We start from the raw sequence: 13,883 nt of genomic DNA, 5'->3' as shown, positions 1-13,883 counted from the left end.
CTATGAAACAAAATGAAATCTTGTGCTAAAGGTCAGTAAGAGCCACAAATACCCTGATGTTCAGCATTTTTGACTGCAAAGTACAAAATCTACCTGAAATATTATTGTCTGGAAAATACATTTCTGTCTTTGATTGTTGGCAGTAGTACAGTAAAAGGTGCGTTCCCATACCGGGAGTCGAACGCGGGCCGCCTGGGTGAAAACCGGGAATCCTAACCGCTAGACCATATGGGAATGGATAGCTACACACTGAGGTATCTATTGAAAAAAATCAGCTCGGGGGCTTGCACAAGAAACGTCTGCAGATTGGCACGTGCATCTTACCTCGTTAGCGCAGTAGGTAGCGCAGTAGGTAGCGCGTCAGTCTCATAATCTGAAGGTCGTGAGTTCGATACTCACACGGGGCAGCGGGCTCCTCTTTTCCGAAGAGATTTTGTCAAAAACTTAGAACTTTCCTGTTCATTTCTAACACGTTTCTGATAAGTAAGGATTTGTGAACCCAAATGACACATGGGATGCTGGTTCTCTTGACCCGTTTGCTGTATAAAGAGGCAGATGAGAGTGATTTGAGCTATGAAAAAAAATTAAATCTTGTGCCAAAGGTCGTCACAATGAATGTAACCAAAAGCTCGTGTTCAGAATGATTGACAGCTAAGCGCAAAATCTACCTGAAATACTTTTGTCTGAAAAACACCCGCGTCAGTCTCATAATCTGAAGGTCGTAAGTTCGATCCTCACACGGGGCAGCAGGCTCCTCTTTTCCGAAGAGATTTTGTCAAAAACTTAGAACTTTCCCTTTCAGTTCTAACACGTTTCTGATAAGTAAGGATTTGTGAACCCAAATGACAGATGGGACACATGGGTTGCTGTTTCTCTTGACCCGTTTGCTGTATAAAGAGGCAGATGAGAGTGATTTGAGCTGTTTGACAGCTAAGCGCAAAATCTACCTGAAATACTTTTGTCTGAAAAACACCCGTCAGTAGCGAGCGCGTCAGTCTCATATTCTGAAGTTCCTGAGTTCGATACTCACACGGGCCAGCGGGCTCCTCTTTTCCGAAGAGATTTTGTCAAAAACTTAGAACTTTCCTGTTCATTTCTAACACGTTTCTGATAAGTAAGGATTTGTGAACCCAAATGACACATGGGATGCTGGTTCTCTTGACCCGTTTGCTGTATAAAGAGGCAGATGAGAATGATTTGAGCTATGAAAAAAAATTAAATCTTGTGCCAAAGGTCGTCACAATGAATGTAACCAAAAGCTGGTGTTCAGAATGATTGACAGCTAAGCGCAAAATCTACCTGAAATACTTTTGTCTGAAAAACACCCGCGTCAGTCTCATAATCTGAAGGTCGTGAGTTCGATCCTCACACGGGGCAGCAGGCTCCTCTTTTCCGAAGAGATTTTGTCAAAAACTTAGAACTTTCCCTTTCAGTTCTAACACGTTTCTGATAAGTAAGGATTTGTGAACCCAAATGACAGATGGGACACATGGGTTGCTGTTTCTCTTGACCCGTTTGCTGTATAAAGAGGCAGATGAGAGTGATTTGAGCTGTTTGACAGCTAAGCGCAAAATCTACCTGAAATACTTTTGTCTGAAAAACACCCGTCAGTAGCGAGCGCGTCAGTCTCATATTCTGAAGTTCGTGAGTTCGATCCTCACATGGGGAAGCGGTACCCTCTTTTCTGAAGAGATTCTGTCACCAAATTAGAACTTTCCCTTTCAGATTTAAAATGTTTCTGATAAGTAAGAATTTGCGAACCCAAATGACAGACAGGACACATGGGTTGTTGATTCTCTTGACACGTTTGCTGTAAAAGGGGCTAGTTGAGATTGATTTGAGCTATGAAACCAAATTAAATCTTGTGCCAAAGTTCATCACAACGAACGGACCAAAAGATGGCGTTCAGAATTTTCGACAGCTTAACGCAAATTCTACCTGAAATACTTTTGTCTGAAAAACACCTTTGTCTTTGAATGTTGGTGGCAGTACAGAAAAGTACATTCCCATACCGGGAGTTGAACCCGGCCCGCCTGGGTGAGAACCAGGAATCCTAACCGCTAGACCATATGGGAAAAGATGTGCTGTCTTATCAGTGACAATCTGAAAAAAAATAAGTTTTCTACTTGGCACAAGCAACTTCTGCAGTTCTATTTGCGCAGCTTGCCTCGTTAACACAGTTGTAAGCAAATCAGTCTCATAAGCTGAAAGATGAACGTTCGATTCTTAGACGGGGTACTGGTCCCTCGTTTTCTCAATCGATTCTGTCTCCATCTTGGCTACAGGGCCACAGATTTTTCCGATTCAGTACCAAAACATAACCAATTTAGTTCCTAAACTGTTTCCACGTACAAGGCATGGGGCAGCTTTTGAATGTGTGTACTAGTTCCAAAGGAGTGTCACTCCCATAGCAGGAAGTAAACCAGTCGACCAGGGATACTAGGTCCTATCCACTTTTCCACGTGGGACAAGTTATACACTAAGCAGCAAGATAAATTTAAAAAAAAAAAAAAAAAAAAAAAAGAAGTTTTTGCTCTGATTAAATAGCTTTTACATCACAAAAGAAAAAAGTTGCCACATGAGCATGGTACTTAGCACGTCAGTTGGTAATCTGAAGTTCATGAGGTTTTTTCCTCACACGTGGAACTATTCTCCCCCCTTTTCTTGGGATATTGTGTCACCCACTCAGAACTTTCTCACTGAAACGTTTCCGATTCGAAAGGAAACAGGAGCCTTAGTGACAGAAAGAACACATGGATTGTTGCGTCCCTTGACGCTTTGGAGTAATAAGGTGTAGTTGAGAATGGTTTAAGCTATGAAACAAAATGAAATCTTGTGCTAAAGGTCAGTAAGAGCCACAAATACCCTGATGTTCAGCATTTTTGACTGCAAAGTACAAAATCTACCTGAAATATTATTGTCTGGAAAATACATTTCTGTCTTTGATTGTTGGCAGTAGTACAGTAAAAGGTGCGTTCCCATACCGGGAGTCGAACCCGGGCCGCCTGGGTGAAAACCAGGAATCCTAACCGCTAGACCATATGGGAATGGATAGCTACACACTGAGGTATCTATTGAAAAAAATCAGCTCGGGGGCTTGCACAAGAAACGTCTGCAGATTGGCACGTGCATCTTACCTCGTTAGCGCAGTAGGTAGCGCGTCAGTCTCATAATCTGAAGGTCGTGAGTTCGATACTCACACGGGGCAGCGGGCTCCTCTTTTCCGAAGAGATTTTGTCAAAAACTTAGAACTTTCCTGTTCATTTCTAACACGTTTCTGATAAGTAAGGATTTGTGAACCCAAATGACACATGGGATGCTGGTTCTCTTGACCCGTTTGCTGTATAAAGAGGCAGATGAGAGTGATTTGAGCTATGAAAAAAAATTAAATCTTGTGCCAAAGGTCGTCACAATGAATGTAACCAAAAGCTCGTGTTCAGAATGATTGACAGCTAAGCGCAAAATCTACCTGAAATACTTTTGTCTGAAAAACACCCGCGTCAGTCTCATAATCTGAAGGTCGTAAGTTCGATCCTCACACGGGGCAGCAGGCTCCTCTTTTCCGAAGAGATTTTGTCAAAAACTTAGAACTTTCCCTTTCAGTTCTAACACGTTTCTGATAAGTAAGGATTTGTGAACCCAAATGACAGATGGGACACATGGGTTGCTGTTTCTCTTGACCCGTTTGCTGTATAAAGAGGCAGATGAGAGTGATTTGAGCTGTTTGACAGCTAAGCGCAAAATCTACCTGAAATACTTTTGTCTGAAAAACACCCGTCAGTAGCGAGCGCGTCAGTCTCATATTCTGAAGTTCGTGAGTTCGATACTCACACGGGCCAGCGGGCTCCTCTTTTCCGAAGAGATTTTGTCAAAAACTTAAAACTTTCCTGTTCATTTCTAACACGTTTCTGATAAGTAAGGATTTGTGAACCCAAATGACACATGGGATGCTGGTTCTCTTGACCCGTTTGCTGTATAAAGAGGCAGATGAGAGTGATTTGAGCTATGAAAAAAAATTAAATCTTGTGCCAAAGGTCGTCACAATGAATGTAACCAAAAGCTGGTGTTCAGAATGATTGACAGCTAAGCGCAAAATCTACCTGAAATACTTTTGTCTGAAAAACACCCGCGTCAGTCTCATAATCTGAAGGTCGTGAGTTCGATCCTCACACGGGGCAGCAGGCTCCTCTTTTCCGAAGAGATTTTGTCAAAAACTTAGAACTTTCCCTTTCAGTTCTAAAACGTTTCTGATAAGTAAGGATTTGTGAACCCAAATGACAGATGGGACACATGGGTTGCTGTTTCTCTTGACCCGTTTGCTGTATAAAGAGGCAGATGAGAGTGATTTGAGCTGTTTGACAGCTAAGCGCAAAATCTACCTGAAATACTTTTGTCTGAAAAACACCCGTCAGTAGCGAGCGCGTCAGTCTCATATTCTGAAGTTCGTGAGTTCGATCCTCACATGGGGAAGCGGTACCCTCTTTTCTGAAGAGATTCTGTCACCAAATTAGAACTTTCCCTTTCAGATTTAAAATGTTTCTGATAAGTAAGAATTTGCGAACCCAAATGACAGACAGGACACATGGGTTGTTGATTCTCTTGACACGTTTGCTGTAAAAGGGGCTAGTTGAGATTGATTTGAGCTATGAAACCAAATTAAATCTTGTGCCAAAGTTCATCACAACGAACGGACCAAAAGATGGCGTTCAGAATTTTCGACAGCTTAACGCAAATTTTACCTGAAATACTTTTGTCTGAAAAACACCTTTGTCTTTGAATGTTGGTGGCAGTACAGAAAAGTACATTCCCATACCGGGAGTTGAACCCGGCCCGCCTGGGTGAGAACCAGGAATCCTAACCGCTAGACCATATGGGAAAAGATGTGCTGTCTTATCAGTGACAATCTGAAAAAAAATAAGTTTTCTACTTGGCACAAGCAACTTCTGCAGTTCTATTTGCGCAGCTTGCCTCGTTAACACAGTTGTAAGCAAATCAGTCTCATAAGCTGAAAGATGAACGTTCGATTCTTAGACGGGGTACTGGTCCCTCGTTTTCTCAATCGATTCTGTCTCCATCTTGGCTACAGGGCCACAGATTTTTCCGATTCAGTACCAAAACATAACCAATTTAGTTCCTAAACTGTTTCCACGTACAAGGCATGGGGCAGCTTTTGAATGTGTGTACTAGTTCCAAAGGAGTGTCACTCCCATAGCAGGAAGTAAACCAGTCGACCAGGGATACTAGGTCCTATCCACTTTTCCACGTGGGACAAGTTATACACTAAGCAGCAAGATAAATTTAAAAAAAAAAAAAAAAAAAAAAGAAGTTTTTGCTCTGATTAAATAGCTTTTACATCACAAAAGAAAAAAGTTGCCACATGAGCATGGTACTTAGCACGTCAGTTGGTAATCTGAAGTTCATGAGGTTTTTTCCTCACACGTGGAACTATTCTCCCCCCTTTTCTTGGGATATTGTGTCACCCACTCAGAACTTTCTCACTGAAACGTTTCCGATTCGAAAGGAAACAGGAGCCTTAGTGACAGAAAGAACACATGGATTGTTGCGTCCCTTGACGCTTTGGAGTAATAAGGTGTAGTTGAGAATGGTTTAAGCTATGAAACAAAATGAAATCTTGTGCTAAAGGTCAGTAAGAGCCACAAATACCCTGATGTTCAGCATTTTTGACTGCAAAGTACAAAATCTACCTGAAATATTATTGTCTGGAAAATACATTTCTGTCTTTGATTGTTGGCAGTAGTACAGTAAGAGGTGCGTTCCCATACCGGGAGTCGAACACGGGCCGCCTGGGTGAAAACCAGGAATCCTAACCGCTAGACCATATGGGAATGGATAGCTACACACTGAGGTATCTATTGAAAAAAATCAGCTCGGGGGCTTGCACAAGAAACGTCTGCAGATTGGCACGTGCATCTTACCTCGTTAGCGCAGTAGGTAGCGCGTCAGTCTCATAATCTGAAGGTCGTGAGTTCGATACTCACACGGGGCAGCGGGCTCCTCTTTTCCGAAGAGATTTTGTCAAAAACTTAGAACTTTCCTGTTCATTTCTAACACGTTTCTGATAAGTAAGGATTTGTGAACCCAAATGACACATGGGATGCTGGTTCTCTTGACCCGTTTGCAGTATAAAGAGGCAGATGAGAGTGATTTGAGCTATGAAAAAAAATTAAATCTTGTGCCAAAGGTCGTCACAATGAATGTAACCAAAAGCTCGTGTTCAGAATGATTGACAGCTAAGCGCAAAATCTACCTGAAATACTTTTGTCTGAAAAACACCCGCGTCAGTCTCATAATCTGAAGGTCGTAAGTTCGATCCTCACACGGGGCAGCAGGCTCCTCTTTTCCGAAAAGATTTTGTCAAAAACTTAGAACTTTCCCTTTCAGTTCTAACACGTTTCTGATAAGTAAGGATTTGTGAACCCAAATGACAGATGGGACACATGGGTTGCTGTTTCTCTTGACCCGTTTGCTGTATAAAGAGGCAGATGAGAGTGATTTGAGCTGTTTGACAGCTAAGCGCAAAATCTACCTGAAATACTTTTGTCTGAAAAACACCCGTCAGTAGCGAGCGCGTCAGTCTCATATTCTGAAGTTCGTGAGTTCGATACTCACACGGGCCAGCGGGCTCCTCTTTTCCGAAGAGATTTTGTCAAAAACTTAGAACTTTCCTGTTCATTTCTAACACGTTTCTGATAATTAAGGATTTGTGAACCCAAATGACACATGGGATGCTGGTTCTCTTGACCCGTTTGCTGTATAAAGAGGCAGATGAGAGTGATTTGAGCTATGAAAAAAAATTAAATCTTGTGCCAAAGGTCGTCACAATGAATGTAACCAAAAGCTGGTGTTCAGAATGATTGACAGCTAAGCGCAAAATCTACCTGAAATACTTTTGTCTGAAAAACACCCGCGTCAGTCTCATAATCTGAAGGTCGTGAGTTCGATCCTCACACGGGGCAGCAGGCTCCTCTTTTCCGAAGAGATTTTGTCAAAAACTTAGAACTTTCCCTTTCAGTTCTAAAACGTTTCTGATAAGTAAGGATTTGTGAACCCAAATGACAGATGGGACACATGGGTTGCTGTTTCTCTTGACCCGTTTGCTGTATAAAGAGGCAGATGAGAGTGATTTGAGCTGTTTGACAGCTAAGCGCAAAATCTACCTGAAATACTTTTGTCTGAAAAACACCCGTCAGTAGCGAGCGCGTCAGTCTCATATTCTGAAGTTCGTGAGTTCGATCCTCACATGGGGAAGCGGTACCCTCTTTTCTGAAGAGATTCTGTCACCAAATTAGAACTTTCCCTTTCAGATTTAAAATGTTTCTGATAAGTAAGAATTTGCGAACCCAAATGACAGACAGGACACATGGGTTGTTGATTCTCTTGACACGTTTGCTGTAAAAGGGGCTAGTTGAGATTGATTTGAGCTATGAAACCAAATTAAATCTTGTGCCAAAGTTCATCACAACGAACGGACCAAAAGATGGCGTTCAGAATTTTCGACAGCTTAACGCAAATTCTACCTGAAATACTTTTGTCTGAAAAACACCTTTGTCTTTGAATGTTGGTGGCAGTACAGAAAAGTACATTCCCATACCGGGAGTTGAACCCGGCCCGCCTGGGTGAGAACCAGGAATCCTAACCGCTAGACCATATGGGAAAAGATGTGCTGTCTTATCAGTGACAATCTGAAAAAAAATAAGTTTTCTACTTGGCACAAGCAACTTCTGCAGTTCTATTTGCGCAGCTTGCCTCGTTAACACAGTTGTAAGCAAATCAGTCTCATAAGCTGAAAGATGAACGTTCGATTCTTAGACGGGGTACTGGTCCCTCGTTTTCTCAATCGATTCTGTCTCCATCTTGGCTACAGGGCCACAGATTTTTCCGATTCAGTACCAAAACATAACCAATTTAGTTCCTAAACTGTTTCCACGTACAAGGCATGGGGCAGCTTTTGAATGTGTGTACTAGTTCCAAAGGAGTGTCACTCCCATAGCAGGAAGTAAACCAGTCGACCAGGGATACTAGGTCCTATCCACTTTTCCACGTGGGACAAGTTATACACTAAGCAGCAAGATAAATTTAAAAAAAAAAAAAAAAAAAAAAAAAGAAGTTTTTGCTCTGATTAAATAGCTTTTACATCACAAAAGAAAAAAGTTGCCACATGAGCATGGTACTTAGCACGTCAGTTGGTAATCTGAAGTTCATGAGGTTTTTTCCTCACACGTGGAACTATTCTCCCCCCTTTTCTTGGGATATTGTGTCACCCACTCAGAACTTTCTCACTGAAACATTTCCGATTCGAAAGGAAACAGGAGCCTTAGTGACAGACAGAACACATGGATTGTTGCGTCCCTTGACGCTTTGGAGTAATAAGGTGTAGTTGAGAATGGTTTAAGCTATGAAACAAAATGAAATCTTGTGCTAAAGGTCAGTAAGAGCCACAAATACCCTGATGTTCAGCATTTTTGACTGCAAAGTACAAAATCTACCTGAAATATTATTGTCTGGAAAATACATTTCTGTCTTTGATTGTTGGCAGTAGTACAGTAAAAGGTGCGTTCCCATACCGGGAGTCGAACGCGGGCCGCCTGGGTGAAAACCGGGAATCCTAACCGCTAGACCATATGGGAATGGATAGCTACACACTGAGGTATCTATTGAAAAAAATCAGCTCGGGGGCTTGCACAAGAAACGTCTGCAGATTGGCACGTGCATCTTACCTCGTTAGCGCAGTAGGTAGTGCAGTAGGTAGCGCGTCAGTCTCATAATCTGAAGGTCGTGAGTTCGATACTCACACGGGGCAGCGGGCTCCTCTTTTCCGAAGAGATTTTGTCAAAAACTTAGAACTTTCCTGTTCATTTCTAACACGTTTCTGATAAGTAAGGATTTGTGAACCCAAATGACACATGGGATGCTGGTTCTCTTGACCCGTTTGCTGTATAAAGAGGCAGATGAGAGTGATTTGAGCTATGAAAAAAAATTAAATCTTGTGCCAAAGGTCGTCACAATGAATGTAACCAAAAGCTCGTGTTCAGAATGATTGACAGCTAAGCGCAAAATCTACCTGAAATACTTTTGTCTGAAAAACACCCGCGTCAGTCTCATAATCTGAAGGTCGTAAGTTCGATCCTCACACGGGGCAGCAGGCTCCTCTTTTCCGAAGAGATTTTGTCAAAAACTTAGAACTTTCCCTTTCAGTTCTAACACGTTTCTGATAAGTAAGGATTTGTGAACCCAAATGACAGATGGGACACATGGGTTGCTGTTTCTCTTGACCCGTTTGCTGTATAAAGAGGCAGATGAGAGTGATTTGAGCTGTTTGACAGCTAAGCGCAAAATCTACCTGAAATACTTTTGTCTGAAAAACACCCGTCAGTAGCGAGCGCGTCAGTCTCATATTCTGAAGTTCCTGAGTTCGATACTCACACGGGCCAGCGGGCTCCTCTTTTCCGAAGAGATTTTGTCAAAAACTTAGAACTTTCCTGTTCATTTCTAACACGTTTCTGATAAGTAAGGATTTGTGAACCCAAATGACACATGGGATGCTGGTTCTCTTGACCCGTTTGCTGTATAAAGAGGCAGATGAGAATGATTTGAGCTATGAAAAAAAATTAAATCTTGTGCCAAAGGTCGTCACAATGAATGTAACCAAAAGCTGGTGTTCAGAATGATTGACAGCTAAGCGCAAAATCTACCTGAAATACTTTTGTCTGAAAAACACCCGCGTCAGTCTCATAATCTGAAGGTCGTGAGTTCGATCCTCACACGGGGCAGCAGGCTCCTCTTTTCCGAAGAGATTTTGTCAAAAACTTAGAACTTTCCCTTTCAGTTCTAACACGTTTCTGATAAGTAAGGATTTGTGAACCCAAATGACAGATGGGACACATGGGTTGCTGTTTCTCTTGACCCGTTTGCTGTATAAAGAGGCAGATGAGAGTGATTTGAGCTGTTTGACAGCTAAGCGCAAAATCTACCTGAAATACTTTTGTCTGAAAAACACCCGTCAGTAGCGAGCGCGTCAGTCTCATATTCTGAAGTTCGTGAGTTCGATCCTCACATGGGGAAGCGGTACCCTCTTTTCTGAAGAGATTCTGTCACCAAATTAGAACTTTCCCTTTCAGATTTAAAATGTTTCTGATAAGTAAGAATTTGCGAACCCAAATGACAGACAGGACACATGGGTTGTTGATTCTCTTGACACGTTTGCTGTAAAAGGGGCTAGTTGAGATTGATTTGAGCTATGAAACCAAATTAAATCTTGTGCCAAAGTTCATCACAACGAACGGACCAAAAGATGGCGTTCAGAATTTTCGACAGCTTAACGCAAATTCTACCTGAAATACTTTTGTCTGAAAAACACCTTTGTCTTTGAATGTTGGTGGCAGTACAGAAAAGTACATTCCCATACCGGGAGTTGAACCCGGCCCGCCTGGGTGAGAACCAGGAATCCTAACCGCTAGACCATATGGGAAAAGATGTGCTGTCTTATCAGTGACAATCTGAAAAAAAATAAGTTTTCTACTTGGCACAAGCAACTTCTGCAGTTCTATTTGCGCAGCTTGCCTCGTTAACACAGTTGTAAGCAAATCAGTCTCATAAGCTGAAAGATGAACGTTCGATTCTTAGACGGGGTACTGGTCCCTCGTTTTCTCAATCGATTCTGTCTCCATCTTGGCTACAGGGCCACAGATTTTTCCGATTCAGTACCAAAACATAACCAATTTAGTTCCTAAACTGTTTCCACGTACAAGGCATGGGGCAGCTTTTGAATGTGTGTACTAGTTCCAAAGGAGTGTCACTCCCATAGCAGGAAGTAAACCAGTCGACCAGGGATACTAGGTCCTATCCACTTTTCCACGTGGGACAAGTTATACACTAAGCAGCAAGATAAATTTAAAAAAAAAAAAAAAAAAAAAAAAGAAGTTTTTGCTCTGATTAAATAGCTTTTACATCACAAAAGAAAAAAGTTGCCACATGAGCATGGTACTTAGCACGTCAGTTGGTAATCTGAAGTTCATGAGGTTTTTTCCTCACACGTGGAACTATTCTCCCCCCTTTTCTTGGGATATTGTGTCACCCACTCAGAACTTTCTCACTGAAACGTTTCCGATTCGAAAGGAAACAGGAGCCTTAGTGACAGAAAGAACACATGGATTGTTGCGTCCCTTGACGCTTTGGAGTAATAAGGTGTAGTTGAGAATGGTTTAAGCTATGAAACAAAATGAAATCTTGTGCTAAAGGTCAGTAAGAGCCACAAATACCCTGATGTTCAGCATTTTTGACTGCAAAGTACAAAATCTACCTGAAATATTATTGTCTGGAAAATACATTTCTGTCTTTGATTGTTGGCAGTAGTACAGTAAAAGGTGCGTTCCCATACCGGGAGTCGAACCCGGGCCGCCTGGGTGAAAACCAGGAATCCTAACCGCTAGACCATATGGGAATGGATAGCTACACACTGAGGTATCTATTGAAAAAAATCAGCTCGGGGGCTTGCACAAGAAACGTCTGCAGATTGGCACGTGCATCTTACCTCGTTAGCGCAGTAGGTAGCGCGTCAGTCTCATAATCTGAAGGTCGTGAGTTCGATACTCACACGGGGCAGCGGGCTCCTCTTTTCCGAAGAGATTTTGTCAAAAACTTAGAACTTTCCTGTTCATTTCTAACACGTTTCTGATAAGTAAGGATTTGTGAACCCAAATGACACATGGGATGCTGGTTCTCTTGACCCGTTTGCTGTATAAAGAGGCAGATGAGAGTGATTTGAGCTATGAAAAAAAATTAAATCTTGTGCCAAAGGTCGTCACAATGAATGTAACCAAAAGCTCGTGTTCAGAATGATTGACAGCTAAGCGCAAAATCTACCTGAAATACTTTTGTCTGAAAAACACCCGCGTCAGTCTCATAATCTGAAGGTCGTAAGTTCGATCCTCACACGGGGCAGCAGGCTCCTCTTTTCCGAAGAGATTTTGTCAAAAACTTAGAACTTTCCCTTTCAGTTCTAACACGTTTCTGATAAGTAAGGATTTGTGAACCCAAATGACAGATGGGACACATGGGTTGCTGTTTCTCTTGACCCGTTTGCTGTATAAAGAGGCAGATGAGAGTGATTTGAGCTGTTTGACAGCTAAGCGCAAAATCTACCTGAAATACTTTTGTCTGAAAAACACCCGTCAGTAGCGAGCGCGTCAGTCTCATATTCTGAAGTTCGTGAGTTCGATACTCACACGGGCCAGCGGGCTCCTCTTTTCCGAAGAGATTTTGTCAAAAACTTAAAACTTTCCTGTTCATTTCTAACACGTTTCTGATAAGTAAGGATTTGTGAACCCAAATGACACATGGGATGCTGGTTCTCTTGACCCGTTTGCTGTATAAAGAGGCAGATGAGAGTGATTTGAGCTATGAAAAAAAATTAAATCTTGTGCCAAAGGTCGTCACAATGAATGTAACCAAAAGCTGGTGTTCAGAATGATTGACAGCTAAGCGCAAAATCTACCTGAAATACTTTTGTCTGAAAAACACCCGCGTCAGTCTCATAATCTGAAGGTCGTGAGTTCGATCCTCACACGGGGCAGCAGGCTCCTCTTTTCCGAAGAGATTTTGTCAAAAACTTAGAACTTTCCCTTTCAGTTCTAAAACGTTTCTGATAAGTAAGGATTTGTGAACCCAAATGACAGATGGGACACATGGGTTGCTGTTTCTCTTGACCCGTTTGCTGTATAAAGAGGCAGATGAGAGTGATTTGAGCTGTTTGACAGCTAAGCGCAAAATCTACCTGAAATACTTTTGTCTGAAAAACACCCGTCAGTAGCGAGCGCGTCAGTCTCATATTCTGAAGTTCGTGAGTTCGATCCTCACATGGGGAAGCGGTACCCTCTTTTCTGAAGAGATTCTGTCACCAAATTAGAACTTTCCCTTTCAGATTTAAAATGTTTCTGATAAGTAAGAATTTGCGAACCCAAATGACAGACAGGACACATGGGTTGTTGATTCTCTTGACACGTTTGCTGTAAAAGGGGCTAGTTGAGATTGATTTGAGCTATGAAACCAAATTAAATCTTGTGCCAAAGTTCATCACAACGAACGGACCAAAAGATGGCGTTCAGAATTTTCGACAGCTTAACGCAAATTTTACCTGAAATACTTTTGTCTGAAAAACACCTTTGTCTTTGAATGTTGGTGGCAGTACAGAAAAGTACATTCCCATACCGGGAGTTGAACCCGGCCCGCCTGGGTGAGAACCAGGAATCCTAACCGCTAGACCATATGGGAAAAGATGTGCTGTCTTATCAGTGACAATCTGAAAAAAAATAAGTTTTCTACTTGGCACAAGCAACTTCTGCAGTTCTATTTGCGCAGCTTGCCTCGTTAACACAGTTGTAAGCAAATCAGTCTCATAAGCTGAAAGATGAACGTTCGATTCTTAGACGGGGTACTGGTCCCTCGTTTTCTCAATCGATTCTGTCTCCATCTTGGCTACAGGGCCACAGATTTTTCCGATTCAGTACCAAAACATAACCAATTTAGTTCCTAAACTGTTTCCACGTACAAGGCATGGGGCAGCTTTTGAATGTGTGTACTAGTTCCAAAGGAGTGTCACTCCCATAGCAGGAAGTAAACCAGTCGACCAGGGATACTAGGTCCTATCCACTTTTCCACGTGGGACAAGTTATACACTAAGCAGCAATATAAATTTAAAAAAAAAAAAAAAAAAAAAAGAAGTTTTTGCTCTGATTAAATAGCTTTTACATCACAAAAGAAAAAAGTTGCCACATGAGCATGGTACTTAGCACGTCAGTTGGTAATCTGAAGTTCATGAGGATTTTTCCTCACACGTGGAACTATTCTCCCCCCTTTTCTTGGGA

General features: G+C 42.0%; 11 non-coding genes across 11 annotated transcripts; 3 read left to right on the top strand and 8 right to left on the bottom strand.

Annotated features, from left to right (window-relative positions):
• Nucleotides 1-2,003: 2,003 nt before the first annotated feature.
• On the bottom strand, nucleotides 2,004-2,075 carry TRNAE-CUC (transfer RNA glutamic acid (anticodon CUC)). Its single transcript has one exon. It is a non-coding gene; the product is annotated as a tRNA-Glu (tRNA).
• A 900-nt stretch (nucleotides 2,076-2,975) lies between these two features.
• Nucleotides 2,976-3,047, bottom strand: TRNAE-UUC (transfer RNA glutamic acid (anticodon UUC)). The gene has a single exon. It is a non-coding gene; the product is annotated as a tRNA-Glu (tRNA).
• An 88-nt stretch (nucleotides 3,048-3,135) lies between these two features.
• Nucleotides 3,136-3,208, top strand: TRNAM-CAU (transfer RNA methionine (anticodon CAU)). Its single transcript has one exon. It is a non-coding gene; the product is annotated as a tRNA-Met (tRNA).
• A 1,596-nt stretch (nucleotides 3,209-4,804) lies between these two features.
• Nucleotides 4,805-4,876, bottom strand: TRNAE-CUC (transfer RNA glutamic acid (anticodon CUC)). The gene has a single exon. It is a non-coding gene; the product is annotated as a tRNA-Glu (tRNA).
• Nucleotides 4,877-5,774: 898 nt separating this feature from the next.
• TRNAE-UUC (transfer RNA glutamic acid (anticodon UUC)) lies at nucleotides 5,775-5,846 on the bottom strand. The gene has a single exon. It is a non-coding gene; the product is annotated as a tRNA-Glu (tRNA).
• An 88-nt stretch (nucleotides 5,847-5,934) lies between these two features.
• TRNAM-CAU (transfer RNA methionine (anticodon CAU)) lies at nucleotides 5,935-6,007 on the top strand. Its single transcript has one exon. It is a non-coding gene; the product is annotated as a tRNA-Met (tRNA).
• Nucleotides 6,008-7,603: 1,596 nt separating this feature from the next.
• TRNAE-CUC (transfer RNA glutamic acid (anticodon CUC)) lies at nucleotides 7,604-7,675 on the bottom strand. Its single transcript has one exon. It is a non-coding gene; the product is annotated as a tRNA-Glu (tRNA).
• Nucleotides 7,676-10,417: 2,742 nt separating this feature from the next.
• TRNAE-CUC (transfer RNA glutamic acid (anticodon CUC)) lies at nucleotides 10,418-10,489 on the bottom strand. Its single transcript has one exon. It is a non-coding gene; the product is annotated as a tRNA-Glu (tRNA).
• A 900-nt stretch (nucleotides 10,490-11,389) lies between these two features.
• On the bottom strand, nucleotides 11,390-11,461 carry TRNAE-UUC (transfer RNA glutamic acid (anticodon UUC)). Its single transcript has one exon. It is a non-coding gene; the product is annotated as a tRNA-Glu (tRNA).
• Nucleotides 11,462-11,549: 88 nt separating this feature from the next.
• Nucleotides 11,550-11,622, top strand: TRNAM-CAU (transfer RNA methionine (anticodon CAU)). Its single transcript has one exon. It is a non-coding gene; the product is annotated as a tRNA-Met (tRNA).
• A 1,596-nt stretch (nucleotides 11,623-13,218) lies between these two features.
• Nucleotides 13,219-13,290, bottom strand: TRNAE-CUC (transfer RNA glutamic acid (anticodon CUC)). The gene has a single exon. It is a non-coding gene; the product is annotated as a tRNA-Glu (tRNA).
• Between the last annotated feature and the right edge of the window lie 593 nt (nucleotides 13,291-13,883).

Source organism: Dendrobates tinctorius, unplaced genomic scaffold (assembly GCF_039654945.1).
Source record: "Dendrobates tinctorius isolate UK_male_01 unplaced genomic scaffold, ASM3965494v1 ptg000272l, whole genome shotgun sequence".
Taxonomy (NCBI): domain Eukaryota; kingdom Metazoa; phylum Chordata; class Amphibia; order Anura; family Dendrobatidae; genus Dendrobates; species Dendrobates tinctorius.
The sequence above is the reverse complement of the archived record's forward strand: the minus strand, read 5'-3'. Positions and strand labels throughout refer to the sequence as shown.